Raw genomic sequence first — 6,214 nt, forward strand, 5'->3', positions numbered from 1 at the left:
TTATAAATACCATGATAAACACATTGCTAAATTTGGTCATCTGGCTGAATACCTCCTAGGATAAATTCAGAATTATTGAGTCCAAAGTTGTTATGTAAATGCCTTGAAGAAATTTGGGAGTGGGGATGTGGCTCAAGCGATGGAGTGGTTGCCTAGCAAGCATGAGGCCCTGAATTCAAGCCCCAGTGTTGCACACACACAAAAAAAAATAAAATTTGGTCTGAGGTGCAAAATTGCTTTCCAAGAAGGCAGAACCTCTATGTTCTCCCACACACAACATATGAGACCCTGTTCTCTACACCGTCCTCAATGCAAGATGTTATTCTTTTAATCTTTGCCAGTCTGATACACACATACACACACACAACACGTGCACACTCGTCTGACTTTTTGAGAAGCCTGCAATTATCAAACAAGGTTGACATGTTGAATTCTTGTCAACATGCTATCTCGCAGCACAGAAAACTTCTTAAACATGGGACTTTGAGGTTCCTGAGCCCCTGGAATGACAGAAGACACTTCCACTCCCCCTCTCCACTTCATTAAGTGACTCAGTGTGTCTGGTGGAGCCTGTCCTCCCAGCCTGCCTCAGTGACAGCCATCTCCTAAGCTGCGCAGGTCCCATGTGTCAGTTTCAGCTCCTTTTTCAAAATAATTGTCTCCAAAGATGGTTTTCAACCTTGGCTGCATACCAGAGTCCCTTGGGCTGTAACTTTTTCACCTTTATTATATTTTAACTTTTATTTTTGTTTATGAGTAGGTACTGTATTACTCACAATAAAAAACATACAAAGGGGTACTTGGTCAAGAGTCTTTCTCTTTTTTTTGTCAGACATTTTGATTTCTTAGGTCTGGGTTATAGTTTAGGATCTGGTCCTTTTTTTAAGCTCCCCTCTTTTCTGTGGCCACCCACTGCCCAATTTCCCTCCCCATAAGCAAACATTATGAATTTCCTATGAATTTTTCCAAGAATGTGGACAGATTTTTCTTAAATGCCCTTTCTGGGTCCTAAGACAGACTTTCTAAATTAGAATTTTGAGGATGAAAAATCTGGGAAGTTACTTTTTTGAATTTCAAAAGCCCCCAGTGCTGTTGGCTCATAGTCAGTGTGTGCCTCTCATTCATTCACTCAACATGTATTACTGAACGTGTGTCCATATGTGCCAGACACTGTGCTGGGTGCCAGAGATACAGCAGCAAACCAAACAAAGTCACTGCTCTGGGAGCATGGGGGGAAAGGCAGAAAACCAGCTGTAATTATCAGAAAGAGAGGAGTCCTACGATAAAGCTAGAGAGGGTAATGGAAAGGCTCCCCGTTGCTTTTATCACAGTTTGAGCCTCCTTCCCCCTCCCCTCCTATTCTTTCTTAGCCTCTGCACTGGAGAGCAGGTGGGAGTTGGAAGAAAAAGGAGGCAAGAGTATTTAGGCAACTAGATTGTTCCCAGAGCCCAAATTTAGGATGAGTTGGAAGCTGGCATTTAACATCGTTATCAGGTGGTGATCATTTCTCTTCATTAGCAGAGATTATTGAATTCTTCATAATGACTTAGAAACAATGCCAAGAAATGTCCCTGTGCACATTACTCTGGAATTGGAAGTCACATTCTGTCTTTCTCTGCTGCAATTCAGAAGAGCCTGTGTTAAAGCCTTGCAGAGGCTTCCAGTTGTCCCTGAGCGTCTGTCTTCGAGAGGTCTCCTTGCCCTTGGCGCTGACACTATTCAAGTCTCCGGAATGCTGATGTTGTGTGTAGGACACCTGTGGGGTGGGATACTATCACTATCCACCTAAACAGGAGGAAGCTTGGGCTTATAAGTGACTTCTCTAAGTGACAACTTGTTGACATCTAGGAATGCTGACTTCAGAGTTTGGCATAACTCTCACAGGCTTGTCTCCAAACTTATGTGAAATAATCTATGCCTAGTGCTTAATAGGATATCTAATACATGGCTAAGTTCTCTTGAATGGAAGCTGCCTTGCTATTGTTGTTGCTTTAGTTGGTGGTGGTGATATGGTGGCTGCAGTGATGATGGTGGTAATTGGCTACTCACTAAGATCTGTCAGCTACAGGCTCACACCCACCATTTTTTCCCAACCAAATGTTGAGAAGGAAGGAGGCAGGAGAGAATGACAGTACTTGGTGGGGGCTGAAATTTGTCACCCCATAAAGGCTGGGGTATAGAGCACCCCATTTGGTGCCTTGGGCCAAATGTAAGAAGTTCGCAATTCAGATTGTTATTGCCTCAAAAACCTGCCTCATTGTCTCCTCTGTTAAGCCACAAGCCAATGAAGGACGTCCTTCTGTGTGTACTCCCAGCTCCTGCCACAGTGTCTGCACACAGCTGGGGCTCCATGTGGAAAGAATGAAGATATCACAGAAGGGCTGCCTTCCCTTTCCAGTTTCCTTTTCTCCAACATTGAACCCCACTCCTGTGTCTTCACTCACTCTCCGCTTTGCATTTATCCCTGTCAGATGCAGTCCTGGATCCGTTAGGAGATTTCTGCCCTTAATTGTCACTGGGCTAGGAGGCATTAGTCCACTTCACAGAAGTGAGGTCTACAGTACTTATGTGGTGACTGACTCACTTGGAAGCAGCTGGGTTAGTTCCACCTGCCCTGATTCAACCTCCTCCTCTTCTTTCTCCATCAGCCCCCTTACAGTCTCAGCAAACCTTCAACCTAAATCCATCCCTTATTTTTGGCTCCTTTCCACTGTTAAGAGCTGTTGCTTTGGGCTGATTTCTTTAGAAGATAACTGATGTTCAGTGTCTTAACTCCTGATAGCAGATTCAAATCTGGGAGTTTCAGTATGACTTTGCATATTCCAGGGCCACTGCTGTGCAATAAACTTATGCTTTATCTCTTTCCCATACTTTAGTGTGCAGACAAGTCACACAAGGACAGTGTTGAAACAGATTCCAATGCATCAGTCTGGAGTGGCATGCCATATTCTGCATTCCATTAAGCTCCCGGATGAGAGGAAGCTGCTAGTCTGTGACACCTCCTAATTCACATGAGACCCTGACAATTTGCATGAGATCCTGAGTCAGGAACACATTTGTTCAGTTCTTCAGTGTTATGAGTTGAGAAAGGTATGTCGAAGCCCTAGCCTCCAGTACCTCAAAATGGGACCTTATTTGAAAATACAGTTCTTACGACTGCAATTAATTAAATGGAGATGGGGTCACTCTGGGTTAATCCAATAGCACTGGTGTCCTCACAAGACCACCTGTAAATACAGAGAGGCATGAAAGAACACCATATGAAGATGGAGGAAGAGACCAGAGAGATGCATTACAGCCAATGAGCTGACACCTTGGCCTTGGACTTCTGGCTTCTAGAACTGTGGAATGACTATTAATTTCCACTGTTTTCAGTCACCTGATGTGAGGTATTTTGTTATGACATCACAGGAAACCAATTCACTCATGAACCCTGAGAAAATAAAAATTAGCCAAGAATAAGAAAATAAAAATCATCCTGGCTATTCATCACACTGGATGAAGATAAACTAGATATGACAGATGGCAGGCACAGAGGAAGTCAATGGTGGAGCAACTTGGTGACCTTTCTCCCCAGGAATCATCCACAGTGCCACACAAACCCTCCTTGTAGCTGCTACTTTCTCACTCACTGAAAGGCATTCAGGAATATTATATTGTCTGAAATGATACCAAGCAATACTGAAATGCTCCTCCCACCTGGAGATGCTAAGTCACTTCAGCATAAAAAGCAGCATTTATGTTCACCGGGGTTACAGAGCTCCAGACAAAGGGCTTCTAGACACCACACTCCACATGGTTTCCAAGGCAATGGGCATCTGCATCCATTTGCTGTCCAGATGTGATGCTGGTCCCTTTGTGCACAGCCTGATTGACTTTGTCATTTAATAGCATTTGAACTCTGTACTCACCCCGATCTTGGGATACCTCTGTCCTCCTTCATACCAGCAGTGAGTCACTTGTATTCTCTGACATGTGGCCTCCATCACTGTGCTGACTGTGGGTTGTCACTGGTGGTCTTAGGCGGACTTGACCAGTAAACCTCATTTGGCTTCCAGGGATTATTATGAAGGAGTGGAATCCCACAGTTGGGAACATAGAAAGGACTGCCAGCCATTAATGTGCCTGGAACTTTCCCTTTTGTTTCCTCTCTTCTCACTCAACTTTTCCTCCTTTTTACCCACCTGGACCTTTCTAATCCTTAGATCCGTTTGCTAGTTCCAAATCACTGTTCCTCCCACTCCTCCATTCTAGAAAACTCATGACACTTGGGATGACTGACTTGAGATGATACTCACTAGCTCTTGGACAAGGTATTTTTCTACATTTTCTACCCTCTGTAGAATGGGGCTAAGAGCACCCAATGCACCTGAAGGTTGGAAAGATTAAATGAGACAATCCACAAACAGCATTCAACGTACTCTGCCAGAACACATCACACATTCTGTTACATTAGTAGTTATTTTATTAGCAATTGTTAGATATTGTTGTCACATTAGGCAGGTCAGCAGGAACCGTCTATGGCAACTTTCATCCTCTCTTCGGCTACCCCCTTCAGTCTGGTGACCCCTGGTAAGACATTTGTCCCCTTCCAGGAAAAATACAAGCCTCTAGCCTTCAGGTCTGCTTGAAAGTGGCCCAGCAGAATTTCTTCAGGTAGGATCCATTAATCACCTACATTAGCATCAACGGACAGAATCTGTCAAAAATGCTCACAGTTGGGTTGCCAAATCAGGTCTTTCAGGCCCAGGGTGAAAGAGAATAGAAAGAAGACCTCAGGCACAAGGCTGCAAGAGTCTTTGCAGCCAAATACCAGGCTAGATAGCACTCAGAGCCCATTGTTGTCCATTCTTCCATTCAAACAATGTGGACTGAGCTTAGACCCAGCACAGCACTATGCATGGCTCAGACACAGGGAGCTTGTGATGGATGGGGCTTTGTCCTCCCAGGGATTGTAGTCCAGTGGGGAATAGAAAGAAAGCAGTAAGCAGCTGAAAGCAGAGTGCAAGGATAAAAACTGGGAGGGCTATGGGAGACAGAAGAGGGACTTTCAATTTTCCATGGGGTCGCAAGGCTTCCTAGAGCATCCAGAAAAAGCCCTGAAGGAAAATGGGAGATCCAGGCAGAGGGGACAATCCATGCAAAAGGTCGGGGAGAAAGAACAGGTTTGAGGAATTGCACATGGCTTTGGATGGGGGTCCCAGACCACAGAAGGTGATCCACACAGCTGCCAAGCAAACAGGGCCAGCTCACCAAGGACCTTGAAGACCAGGATAGATCAGGACTTCAAAGTTCTGATGAAAAGAGGGAGAGATTTCATTGAATTTTCAAAAGTCCACCCTGGGTACTTCATGGAAAATGAATTAGAGGGAAGCTAGGATGTGTGTCTTTAAAGGACTACTGTGTGGTAGAGAAAGGAGATGGCTGCTTATAGTAAAGTGGTTGGAGCAGAATGCATGGATTTCAGAGCTCCAGTCAGCAGTGTGCATGTGTTCGTGTGTGTGTGTGTGTGTATGGTGTTGGGTGTAAGTGATGCCAAGGGCAAGGACATTAAGCCCAAGTTTAAAAAGGGAATTAGTGCTTACCATAACTCTACCAGGTTGCCTTATCACCCTTAATTTGGCTTTGAGTTAAGTAACTTGTCCAAAGGCACTCAGCAAATAGTATCAGAGTCAGTATTGGAGACAAGATAGCCTGGTTCCAATAGTCACCTTCTTACCTACCTGGAGGCACCCTCTCTCACACGCACATACTAGAACAATGGCATCTGCTGACACCCAATACGGTTCCAGGACTGCACATCACTGTCAGTATTTGCCATAGCTGGCTACAGTTCTTAAATCCCGTAATTCTTTTGCAGCCTCACATGAGGTCCTAATGCCTATGCACTCAGTGAAAAGAACATGCACAACCCTCCTGCCACCAAGCTGACACCTGCACCATCTCCTGCAAGGTCTTTTGCACTGGTTCCATTCAATTCAATGAAGCAACCACATCGCCACTCACTCTCAGAGCACATTGTGAGAGCTGCCTTGGGTCAGCCTCCTGTACTAAACTCTGGAGGCACAAATGAATGAGAGCCAGTCCTGCTCACAAGGAGGGGGAGGGGGGACATGGAGGCTCAAGGAGGAAACAGATGTGTGAGATATAACTCACAGGGAGTAATAAAAAGGCCTTTTTCTCCGAGATCACTCAGAGTATAATGGCCAAGTAA

This window comes from Castor canadensis, chromosome 3 (genome assembly GCF_047511655.1).
Source record: "Castor canadensis chromosome 3, mCasCan1.hap1v2, whole genome shotgun sequence".
NCBI lineage: Eukaryota > Metazoa > Chordata > Mammalia > Rodentia > Castoridae > Castor > Castor canadensis.